General features: G+C 48.1%; 1 protein-coding gene across 1 annotated transcript in view; it reads right to left on the bottom strand.

Annotated features, from left to right (window-relative positions):
- SLC26A7 (solute carrier family 26 member 7) overlaps window positions 1-1,136 on the bottom strand; it is a 182,509-nt gene extending 181,373 nt beyond the window's left edge. Inside the window, exon 1 of the mRNA XM_090040304.1 lies at window positions 998-1,136. The gene's annotated coding sequence lies outside the window, so the exon portion shown is untranslated. The remainder of the gene's footprint in view (window positions 1-997) is intronic.
- Between the last annotated feature and the right edge of the window lie 12,048 nt (window positions 1,137-13,184).

Genomic DNA, 13,184 nt, shown 5'->3' with positions numbered 1-13,184 from the left:
CTGGCTCCCCTCCCCTCTGGGACCTCAGTGCTTCCCCAACTATTCTCCTTAGCTCATTGAAGTCCACCCTCCTGAAATCTAGGCTGCTGCCTTGCTGTAGGCCTTTGCCACCTTGCGCTGGATGGTGAATTCCAGCAGGCGATGATCGCTATCACCCAGGTGGTCGAGCACCCACAGCCCCCTCACCACGTTGTCGCCAGTGGCCAGCACCAGGTCCAACAAGTCGTCTCCCCTGGTGTGGCTGTGCACCTCCTGGGTTAGATGGAGGTCCTGCATTCTGGCTAGGAACCTACGTGAGCGGTCAGATCTGGCTGACTGCTCTTCCCAGCAGATGTCTGGAAAGTTCAGGTCTCCCATGATGACCACGTCCTTTGACCTAACTACCTCCGTGAGCTGACTAAGGAATTCCTGGTCTACTTCTTCCCCTTGGTTGGGTGGTCTATAGTAGACCCCCACCATTAAATCTCTTTCCCCTCAACTGCCTTGTATTTTAACCCAGAGCACTTCAGAGTGCCCCTCCTCTGACTTTTTGCTAATTGATGAGGATGTGTATTCCTCCTTAATGTACAGCGCCACACCCCCACCTTTCCTCCCTGTCCTATCCCTCCTGTACAGCCTATAGCTCTTGATAGTCACCACCCAGTCATGCACTGGGTCCCACCACATTTCTGTGAGCCCCACTATGTCCGGGTTGGTGTCAGCTAGCAGGAGAGTAAGTTCCTTCTGCTTGTTTCCCATACTACGAGCATTTGTGTAGAGGCATTTGAGGCCTCCTGTGGATGTATGCACTGGCCCCCTACTTTCAGCATTACCCTGGCCCCTGTCGCTTACCTGTGTATATGTTCCGCTCGTCAGCCTAGGCTGGGCTGTACATGTGGGTGTTGCTTGGTCTGGCAGCCCAATGTCTCCTCCGCCCTCGTCTTCCCCTTCCCCCAATGAGCCTAGTTTAAAGCCCACTGGAGGAGATCCACCAACCTAGAAGAAAACACACACTTACCTTTAGGGGAAAGGTGGAGCGCATCCCATTCGAGCATGTCTCTTGTCGTGATGTGCAGATCGTTGTCGAGGAAGCCAAAGCCCACCTTGAGACACCATTCCCGAAGCCGTCAGCTGGTCTCTGTGATGCACGTTGCATGCTGTCTTCCACGTCCGCTCATTGGTAGGACAGAAAACCACCTGTGCACCTACCTCCTTCAGCACACCCCCCAGAGCATGGTAGTCTGCCATCAGGTGATCAGGGCTTCTCCTGGCCTCATCATTAGTACCCACATGGATTAGGAACATGGGGTAGTAATCAGTGGGCTGGATCACGGCCTGAATCATCCCCGTCACTTCCTGAATCTTTGCTCCGGGTAGGCAGTAGACCTCACGTGTCGAGGGGTCCTGGCGACAGATGAGGCCCTCGTAGTATGGGAAAAAAGCCATAGGAATACATGGGGTTGACGTGGGGACCGTGATTCCTCATAGGAATACATGGAGGTTGACATTGCGCCTGCAAGTTTCCATAGGAATACATGGGGTTGACATGGGGACCGAAAAGGGGGACCGACTAGGTCGAACGGTCACAAACTCCTGCAAGCCCGCTTCAGGCTGGGCATAAGGAAGAATTTCTTTACAGTCCGAGTCCCCAAGGTCTGGAACAGTGTGCCAGTGGAGGTGGTTCAAGCACCTACACTGAACACCTTCAAGAGTAAATTGGATGCTTATCTTGCTGGGATCCTATGACCCCAACTGACTTCCTGCCCTTTGGGCAGGGGGCTGGACTCGATGATCTCTCGAGGTCCCTTCCAGCCCTGATGTCTATGTACCTCTTAGGATGGAGTCACCTATGACAATCACTCAACGTTTTTCCTTCGGGACTGCTTAGCTCCTTTGGCCTGCTCAGATCATGGAGAGTGTGGAGTTGCCTCCTCTCCAGTTGCGTCCTCTCCTTCCTTCTCCTCCAGAGTTGCCAGGGCCTCATACCTGTTCTCCAGCTGGACTGGAGGAAGTGGTACTGTTGTGTTGTGAACAGCCCTGGTTCTGGAGGTGACCATCTGCCACTCTGCAGTGGAGGGCACCTCCTGAGGTGCTTCTTCCTTAGGTGTGGCCCTGCAGGGAAACAAAATAGCCATAAATTTCATCCTCCACCTCCCTGATTCCCCTCAGCCTGCTAACCTCCTCCTGGAGCCCCCTCACCTGCACCTCCAGGGCGCCTGCAGGACAGGTGTGGGGATGCCCAATCCCTGCCCCCCCAGGCCTTGCTGGGCAACTCCCACAGGTCAGGGAGTTGGGGGACACCAGCCCCTCCATGGGCTCTGTCTGGATGGAGGACTCAGCCAAGCCCCGGGTAGGCTGCGCCCCCTGGGCAGGGGCACTTGGTGGTAAATGCATCAGAGTTATACCACATTCTTCTCTATTTTTGACATGCACACAGCTACAGTAGCTAGAAAGGACTTCTAACATTTCTATTTGATTAGAAAGCCACTTCCCAGATCTTTCAGGTGAGCTATCAGCTAGGGATACCTACTTTTGTCACCCCAAAATATGTGTTGCAATACAATTTACTCAAATTTGAAAATGACTAGACAAGAAAACTTTTGTAGTACACCTCATCAAGCACTGAGAATGATTCTAAGCCATGTGCACATCAGTTCAACTCCCTGCTCTGTCACAGACTGAGAAAATCCAGATATATTTATGGATTTAGATATGGTGATAATGAACTCCTGGAGTAGAATTTACAAATCTAAATTAGGTGCCCAAGTTCCCTAATACAATGCACAGGGAGAATAAAGTGCTAGAAAATCATGGCTCTCCAATAGAGACCAGCATTGGTATAAAGAGTCTTAACTTTATGCATTCCAGAGCAGTGTTTCTCAACCTGTGGGTCACAACCCAAAAGAAACATTTGGATGCCTATGTTGCTGGGATCCTTTGATGGTAGCTGACTTCCATGCCCCTTGGGCAGGGGGCTGGACCCAATGACCTTATGATTTGAACTAACAGCTTTCCAGGGCAGGACCTCTCTCTGAACAGCATCTATCATACTGGGCCCCTGGCTCCAACTATGAACAACTGTTACAGCAAAAGTAATAGTAATTACTAGGCCTGTGCAAAGCAGCTAATATTCGCTTTGGATTTGGATGTTTCAGGGGACAGTGATTTAATTCGGTGATTCGAATCACTGTCCCAAATCAATTCAGAGAGTTGGGCGCTGCTGAATCAGATGAATCTCCAGCTCGAACAGGCCCCATCCCCTGCCCACTCTCCCAGCCCCATCAATGGCTGCCCCACCCAGCCCCAGCACTTAAAAAAAACAAAAACAAAACAAAGCCCCACACTCACCGGTGTTCCCACTTCCCCACACTGCTCCTCTGAATTGAATCAGCAACCGCAGCTTTGCACAGCAGCCCTAGTAATTACTAATATATGACAGTTACTGAAAGAGAGACAAAGATACTTGTCGGTGATATCTTTTATTAGACTAACTGCATGATTGAGACAGACTTAGGTCATATATAGGTGTCACTGTTCTCTCAATAAAAACTATGAGCGTACTAGTATTCATTCTCCCAGGTAAATTTATCCTGGGTAAAACATACCCACTCCAGCAGAAACATTTTACAGGTTGACACCTGGAAGATCTTTTCTTTGAGAGAAACTCTTTTGCAAGAACAAACACCTATACACTCCCCTCCTGGTCTGGTCTGGGAGGGGAGTGGAGTGGAACAGTGGGGCAATGCTTTCCACACTTCCTAGACATGGGTCCAGGCCATGCCAGTCCCAGACAAGGCCAGTTTGGGGAATGGACAGAAGGCATTGACCCACTGTTCCAGTCCCCTCCTGGTCTGGAGAAGAGTGGAAAAACTGACCACCACTCCCCACCAACCCCCCAGAATGGGCATCCCTGGTCTATGGAACAGGCCAGGGGGGTTGGCCCCACTGCTCCCTGCACTCTGTCCCCAGAAACCAGGAGTGGAGTGGAGGAGAAGCCACTCCTTGTTCCGCACCCACCCTGCTGCCCAGGATCACCCTGGTTTGGGCAAGATACAAGCACCAGGAGAAAGAGTACATTTGCAGGCTCAACATCTATACTGTTCCCTCTCCCAATAGATTTGTAGCTATGCACATTTCTCCAAAACTTCTGCCACTAGAAATTAACACTTGCTCATACCTAGACAAGCTTTTGAATTCAGTACATTCATGAACTGTATTTATACATTGCATTCAAATGCTTGTCAAACGCCTGTCCCAACAATGCAGTTGGTCCAAAAAGAAGTATTACCCACAAAAGTCCTTATCTCCTGCATATTTCCTGGACCATCATAGTACCAGCAGAAGAGCCACATGCATGATCAGAAGTCAGGAAAACAGACCTTACGAGGACAGGCTAAGAGCCATGGGGCTCTTTAGACTGGAAAAGCGCACGCTCAGGGGTGATCTGATGGCCACCTATAAGTTTATCAGGGCTGACCACCAGTACCTGGGGAAACGTTTGTTCACCAGAGTGCCCCAAGGGATGAGGAGGTCGGACGGTTATAAGCTACTGCAAGACCGTTTCAAGCTGGACATAAGGAAGAATGTCTTTACTGTCTGAGCCCCCAAGGTCTGGAACAGCCTGCCATTGGAGATGGTTCAAGCACCTACATTGAACACCTTCAAGAGCAAATTGGATGCTTATCTTGCTAGGATCCTATGACCTCAACTGACTTCCTGCCCTTGGGGTGGGGAACTGGACTCGATGATCTTCCAAAGTCCCTTCCAGCCCTAATGTCTATGAAATCTTCCCATTTTAAACTAAAACTATCTGAAAATGTTTTTCCATAAGACTTCTTACTCTGTAGAGCAGAACACACACTTCAGGAAAGTATGAAGAATGCACAGTGCACGCTAAATAAAGAATCCATGACTACCTTTCAAACATGAACCCAGCAAATTTTAAATGCCCCTCTCTTCCTGAGGATGTCTGCCTTTGAACTGAATGATTAATTATCAAAATATAAAAATGAAATTCAAATATTTTATATGCAACGTGCTTCTGTGAGCGATATTATGAAATCAGCAAGTACTAAATCAGCAAAGTACTAGTTTTCTATTAAGATTAAACTGAGTTGTACCATTAACTTGTACTAGCTCTCAAAATAAGTCCAGGAAGATAGAAATAGATTTGAATAAGTATTTTTTTCCAAATAATTCTACCACTGAAAACAAAGTCTATCTTAAACTGTGGCATTGAGCTGCCTCACTTGCCTGTTAAACCTAAAACTTAATTTTGCATCACTGCTTAAGCCTCTATCCAAAATGAAATTACTACATTAAACAGAACCAGTTTAAACTAGGCCATATAGTGCTAGGTTCTTGTAAATAAATTCCTCTAATTCTGCCACTTCTCTAAGAAGAAAATGAATCCCACAACATACTTGCTTGGTGCTACAAAACAAGGAATGTTGCTGGTACTGGTTGTTTCTCTAGTATCATCATCAAGAATGAAAACAATCCAATGTGTACTTCAGTTCAGAATGCACGGATTCAGTCTGCCAAATCCTTAATCTGTCATGAGAATAACAATAATAACAATAACCATAATTAGGACAGCTTACTAAGGAATCAAGACTGTGCATTTCTGATCAAAATTCTCCATACAAAAAAGTAAGAAGTAAAAAAACCAAACCCTTCTGTCTTTAGCATGAGCCTAAGGTTTGCTAATAGATCCATTAGACATTGTTTCATATTATTTTTGTTTTCCCCAAGACTCCAGAGGTTAAGTAAATCTTAAATTTTTCAAGGAAAAAAAATTAAAATAACATGTATATTTGACTTGAATATAAAAGATTTAAGACTTTAAATCCCTGCTAACCTTGTTTACCCTGAGTCACAATGCAGATTCAGAACTAGTAAATCTGACATATATGTGATCTTCTCACTCCAACAAACCCAAGAAAAACATATGGAACAAAGGAGACCCCTCTACATCACCTTCATTGACCTGACTAAAGCCTTTGACCTTTTCAGCAGAAAAGGCCTCTTCCAATTATTGGAACAGATTGGCTGTCCACCAGAACTCCTCAGCATAATCCACTCTTTCCATGATGAAATGTGGGGAACAGTCAACTATAATAAATCAATGGCTGACACTTTTAAGATCTGAAGAGGAGTCAAGCAGGGTTATATCCTTGTTTAAAGTATAGGGGCCAAACTGAAGTACTGCTTAATTAAAAAAGCCTGATTGCTTTTTAATTAAGCAATCCAAAGACTGCACAAATACAGTGCACCATTCTATATGTAAAAGACATTGCATATTTGCACGTAAAATTACTGCACAATCAGGCAACATGTGAACAAACAATCTACAGTATTTGAATATTTAAAAATTACATATATAAATTAGGCCCACAATTCCATGTCTGTTGTGCATCTAATGGAGTGATTCCATGCCTGGCGACAAACTGAATATTCTGGACTCTGTGGATATACTGGATACTTTTGTGCTATGGTGTGATTGCTCCATGTTTATAAACAAATCTGATCCCTGCCATTTGTTTATGAATATATTGTGCCCTTACAACTTGGAATATATTAATTTGATTCACTTCAGTTATTTCACAGTTACTAACACTTTCATTTGGGAAGAATGCTTTAAAGTATCCATTTTTAAAAAAACTAGATCAATGTCTTGCTTAGAACTGGTTATGGATTATATCACAAATGTTCAGTATCTAATTAATCCATCTACTAAGTGTTTAAAGTCATGATTTCATATTATTAGGTAAATAATGCATCTTAGAATTTATTTGCCTAGCAGACCACTTCTCCCTTTAAGTCCCAGTGCCCGAGTTGAGCTTAGTGGAAATTCTCAAGCTAAAGTACTATTGACTTAAATGAGAATAGACTGTCAGGCGGATATTCTCTGTAAGGGCTCTGTGAGTTTGGATTCTTCTTTTTCCTGGATCCAGCATAGCTCAAACCTTATGACCTTCATGGCATAATGTAGAATATATATTTTTTTCTAGGTGGGAAAATGGAAGACAAATCTAAGGTTGGAGAATTGGTGTAGACGTGAGGATTTAGTTTTGCTACGTCTGGTTTCCTGGTTAGGGGTTATAATGAAAGCCATTGTTGTATGTGAGTTATACTGAAGTGTGCATGGGGATTGAGAGACAGGGACTTAGATTTCAGTCTTTTTTTCTTTCACTCTTGTTTTCACTTCCCATTCTTTTATCACCATTTAGCAAAACACTTAAGAAAAATGCTCAGGTTCCACTGAAGTAAAACAAGTGCTTAAGGCTCCGATTCAATTCACATGGAAATCTATGAATTTTCATTGACCTTAGTAGGAGTTCAAGTGTATGTAGAGTGCTTTGCTGAAGTAAGGAGAACTTAAGCATATGGTTGAGTGGTTTGCTGATTCAGGACATTAAAGAATCTTTTGCCATTTTTTTTTCAAAAACAGAACACTCTTCACCCGAGTATTTTCTCCTCAGCAATGTATCTGTATCTATGTTTTTAAGACCATAATGCTTCCAGAATTCTTCTTGACTATTGTCCTAATATGCACCTGACTTACAGTCTCTTCAATCATTGATCCCCAATACAACAGAACACCAAGGTACCTCCAACAGTAACTGTAAACAGAAGTAAACATGTCATTTTTCATTGCAACAGATCTTCCCATATTTTTCTCCATTCATTCAGATATTTACTGCTTGTTAATTCTGGAATCAGATTCTGCATTTCTCACCCAATTACTATTACCTTGCCTCAGATGCTTCCCCACACCCAACAGATTCACAGTTGTGTTTCCTGCGCACTTTTCCTGATCAGACTTCACTGTCTTCATCATTCTAAATGTTCCGTCATCAATCACAGGAGAAGCATCATTTCACTATACCTTCCAAACACTGCATATCTTGTGGAAAGATTTTCCTGGAGCAGAGCAGCTTTCTAATTATGTGGGTATGGAGCTGCAGCCTGGCTGGACTGGCATGGGCAGGAGACACCTCCACAGCCTAGCAGGCAGGATCCAGCATAGGAAGGCAGAGTGGGACTGCAAAACTCATTGCTGCTGTTGCTAGGACCTCTGTGTCAGGTGCGGTGCAGTGAGAGGAGTAATGGATGGGGGAAAGGTCACACTGCCCTCACCTCCTCCCACCGCTAGCTGCTCATATGTCGGGGTTCAGCTCTACCCTACCACCATAGGCTGGCCACTGCTGCCACTCCCCTCAGGCCATGGCTCTGCCCCAAAGGGGAGGTGGGGTGGTAGGCAATGCAGGCAACCTGAGGGGAGCGATGGCATCGGCCGGGTTATGGTGGCAGGGTAGAGCTGGGGCCCAGTGCACAAGTGGCTGGCAGCAAGAGGGGCCCAGTGCACAAGTGGCTGGCAGCAAGAGGTGAGGTCAGCGCAGCCCCTCCCCCCATCTGTTACCCCTCACGCTGCTGGCAGAGCAGCTGGCATGGGGGACCTGCCACCGGCGGCAGAGGCAGCAACAAGACTTGCAACCCTTTTCCACCCTTCCATGCTGGGTCCTGCTTGCTGGGCTGTGGAAGTGGCTCCTGCCTGTGCTGGTCCAGCCAGGCTGCAGCTGCATGGCCACTGTGGGCACACAAATCTGGGGTGGGCCATTCTCTCCCTGCCTCACACACCCACCCCTGCCCCACACACTGGAGGTCTGCAGCCTGGGGGCAGCTGGTTGTGAGTGAAGAGCACCAGCAGGACTGGGGGGTGTGGGGCTGTGGATTAGGAGTGAGGGGCACCAGCAGGGCCAGAGAGCTAAACTATTTAGTGGGTTGGGACTGGCCATCGATGTTTACACATGGGTTCTGGTACAAAAAAGGTCAAGAACCACTGCAAATTGAGCATGCTTCTGATATTTTTGAACTGATACTAATCTGGACCTAATCTTAAAAGGTGCAGATGCAAATGTAGCACACATTACATTTGAAAACATTTACAAAACACAGGTGACTTAAGACATCTTTAAACATATCTTACTTTCTTTATAGTTTATGCCAACCTGAACCGTTTCAAAGCTAGAGATTTTTCCCCTCAAAAAAGAAAGCCTTTATGAAGTCTTTTTGACCTGATAAAATACATCACAATGATTTACTACACAGTTATTCATTCTTTGCTTCATTGATTTAAAAGGACATTGGAGTCTGTAAACTGCTCTGGGGCATGCCTGGAACACTTGCAAGTTCTTGGATGCATGTCTGGCTGTACACTTCTGCTCCCAGCCAATTTTACTCGGGGGTCCCACTCCCAGGGTCCCACTCTGGGTCCACGGTACTGGAGCCCAAGCTGCCCCTGCAACAGTGGCAAGGCCACCCACTCTTCATGCACCCTGTCCTTAGATACGCTTAACTTACTCTAAACTTAAATCCCCAGCTGGTGTCAGAAGCCCTGCCTAGGCTGCTAGTAAGGCTTGTTCACGAACAAAAAGAAACATAACTAAAAAGAAGACATGTCTGTTAGTAGTTCAGTTTTTGTGATGTGGCAGCTCCTATGGCTCCCAACTCCTTCAGTTTACCTAGGGTCCCCTCACAGCCCCTCCAGGAATAGCCATGGAGACTCCTCGTCTCACCCCCTTCCACCTGCTGCTCTTCTTCTCTTGTTTAGTTTCCCATGGCATCTCTGATTAGCTGACTCTCTAAGCCAGTTGACTTGGGCCCAGCTGTAATTGCCCGCACCTGAGATGCAATGTAGTGGGCCATGTGCTGTTGCCTGGCAACCCTATTCCCTGCCAGTTTGGTAAACTCATGCTTTGGGGAAGATAGCTCAGGATTAGGGAAAAAAAAGAATACACAACAAAGGAGTCATCCAAGTGGTCTGTGCACCCTGGCCCTCATTCTCATAACAGGGTTGGGGCCCTGTTATGGAGGCTGATCATGCAAATGTACATTTAGTACATGTTTAATACACATACCAACCTGTGCAAAACTTCAATAGTCAGTATTCCCTTTATATATACGTTTTTACTTTGGTAAAGCAATTAAAAGGCCACAGCAACTCTACCCCCTCCCCCACCAGCCATTGCCACCATGGAACACAGCCAAGGGCTCCCGAGCCTGGTACAGCTGTTTGCAGCCTCCTGGCTGCCTGCCAGACCTGGTGCAGGTGCTGGGCAGTTATAGTCAGGCTGCAGACAGCTGCACCAGCACCAGGTCTGTGGCAGTGGCAGCAGCTGCACATGTGTCTTTGGCACAGAGCCAGGCCAGGGTTTAGGTGCCTAATGCAGCTGTTTGCAGCCTCCCAGCTCCAACCAGCTCAGGTTCTCAGCAGCTGCTGCCAGCCATGGAGCCCAGGCTGCTCACAGCAGGGCTTGCAGTCTACTGGCTGCCTACTGCGAAATGCCCAGAGCCTGGGCTGGCTGTGTTTTGCCCCCAAAAAATGGCTAGGGGTTACCGGTCTATAATTTAAGGTACCTTCAGCTGTTTTGGGAAATGTTGGGAATTTACTTTTTATCAGTTAAACAGGAAAATGAAATTATGTTGCATATAAGCACTGACTTAAATGAGACAGTATCAGCTAAATCCCCTCAATGTTCCATGTACTACAGTGCTGAAAATGCATTCCCATTAAATTCTGTGCATGCTGTGGACAGAGGCACACAAAGGAGTACAGGTGACTTTCAATTTCTGATCAGAAAGATATAGAAATAACCTTCAAAGCCCTGAAAGTCAAGCAACCAATTGTTTCCAGCTTCCTGTTAATGCATTGTGGAGTTCTAGATCCAGAACCTAGATGCTAAGGAATCAAGCCAACACCTGTCACAGAAACCATTGGCATTTTATTTCGTTTAATATTAATTTATATTTTAACTGCTGTATTTTCATTTATATCATTGCTATGTGAAAACAACTATTTAAAAAGTATGGAATGCTCATATTGATTACAGGAATGAAGGGTCAGTGTATTAAGCTGTTTAAGCATATAAGCCCAGTGTTTGGCACAAGGAAGGAATTCTGGCCCTGCAGACTGCAGAATAAAGAACTGCTGGGAGAGAGGGGCTTCAGGAAACCAGCCCATGGACACCCAAGCTACCCAGCTGAGGTAAAACAAGATGGCTAAGGGGGAAGTATGTCTTAGAGTGGAGGCGCAGACCTAGAGTGGGAATAACTTTTAGTTGGAACTGTGAGGGAGTGGGGCCTAGGAGCGGCCGTGAACTCCTTAGCGCCCCCTACCGCAACGTTAGGGTGGACTGGGCAGCCTCGAATCCTCGCCCACCATGACTTTGATGACAAATAAGTTGTATGGGAGGCTGCCTCTGTTCCCCTAGTTAACGGTACCAATGTTCCTACCCCTACTCCGAAATGGGGCATCTCTATGCGCCCCGTCTTAAGGGCTATGCGTGCCTCCAACCTCCCCTTCAGCACGCCCCAAGCCTCGCAGCTGTTCCGTGGGACGTTGTATGGTCCCTCGCCCCTCTGGTGCCCTCTCTCTCTCTCGGGCACCCTGGGTTCTTCGCCCGCCTGGTGCCCCCTTGGGCCGGGCTCCTGTCTTCCAGCCCACTCCCTGCGTCCTGGACCTATCTCGCCGGCATCCGGCTATTGCTGGCGCCCCCTGGGTCCGGCTCGCTACTGCCACCCAACTACTGGCGCCCTTGGGCCTGGCTTGCTACCGCCGCCCTAATACCGGCGCCCTTGGGCCTGGCTTGCTACCGCCGCCCTAATACTGGCGCCCTTGCCGGCGTTCCTCGCCTGATCGCTCTCTCTCTCTGCCCCGCTCTGGGGCCGACACCGCGCGCCTCGCGCTCTCTCTCTGCCCCGCTCTGGGGCCTTGCCCTCTCAGGGGCCGCTACCGTGCTCCGCACGCTAGGGGCACAGGCGACCGCCACCGTGCCTGTCCCCTTGACCCTTCTCTGGGTCCGGTTGCCCCCACTGGGCAAAACACCACCCTTATGGGCTGGGGTCTGAAACCCCGCACACTGCGCCTCCCTGGCACAATACGGTGCCTCTCCAGCACAGCCAATAGTGCCCCGCTGGCACTGTGCCCCTACTGGGCACCTGGAACCCCCAAGCTGTTGGGGAGCCCCGCTGAGGCCTCCTCGCTCCCCTACAGCCTCACCCGGTCCTCCGGATTAACTGTAACAAACTCAAGCCCGATGGCTGCAACCCAGGCAATAGAGCCTCCTGCTCATAACAAACTCCAAGCCCGTCTGGGGCTTGTAACCCTACCTCACTTTAGAGTATCGTGGTTCCCCGCATCATCACAGCCAGCCAGCACAACAAGGCAGCAACTGCTGACTCCGGCTGCTCAGCTCAGCTGCAGAGCTCTCACTCCTGCGGCCGCCAGAAAAGAACTGCTAGTCAGGCTCCGGCCTGGGCTGTTTATAAAGGCCCGGCCCTGCCCCCTTCTGGCCACCTGACCCACCTGGTTGCCCTGGCAACCGGCACCTGAGCTGCCCAGCTGATTGGCAGCTCAGTTCCTTTTGCTTCCAAGGCACAGGACACCTTGGTGCTCCTGTGATACACCCCCACCCCAAGTTACACTACCTGGCACAGGACACCTCCGTGCTCTTGTGACAGGAACCAGTGGCTTGTATTTATGTTTTTAAGTTTAACGCTGAAGGACTGGATTGTGACTATAGGGAAGCATTGGAGGCCACATACCATGGTGCCTGGGGCACTTGTGATTTTAAGCCCTGCAAAGGGGCAAAGGAGAGGGGGAGTAAGACGGGCAGGCCAGAGGCTACGCCCTGAAAGTGAGAAACATTGACAGGCCAGAGCTGAGAGGGCTAGAGCCTGTGCCATGAGAGACTGAGGCACAACAAATAAGAGGCTCAGACGCCAGGTCAGATGAAGTGATTCTACACTGGAAGTCGACAGCTAGAGCAATCAGCAAGCTAAAGCGAAGAGGGCTGAAGCCTGTACAGGCTGCTGAAGAGTGATATCTCTGAAGCATGGGCAAGGCTATAGGGGAGGACAAAGGCCACAATTATCACCCCTAAGGCAGGTTTGTGCCCTAAGACACAGATAGGGCCAGGAAGGCCACAAGTTATCACCAGTGGGGAGTGACTGGTGCCAGCCAGGTACATGGACAATAGACAGCAGAGTGACTGAGGCACACTTTGGGAACCTGGGGCAACCTCTGTTAGTATTGTAAGTTACATCAAGGCATGGCAGGAGAGGTAGAAAGGGAGGATACTGTGAGAACATGGAATGAGGTAGGAATTGCTTACCCACCAGGGGGCATCACAGCCACCCCT

This window comes from Crocodylus siamensis, chromosome 3 (genome assembly GCF_052110815.1).
Source record: "Crocodylus siamensis isolate JL-2025a chromosome 3, ASM5211081v1, whole genome shotgun sequence".
In the NCBI taxonomy this organism is placed as follows: Eukaryota; Metazoa; Chordata; order Crocodylia; family Crocodylidae; genus Crocodylus; species Crocodylus siamensis.
Note: the sequence above shows the minus strand (reverse complement) of the source record. Positions and strands in the feature narration are given on the sequence as shown.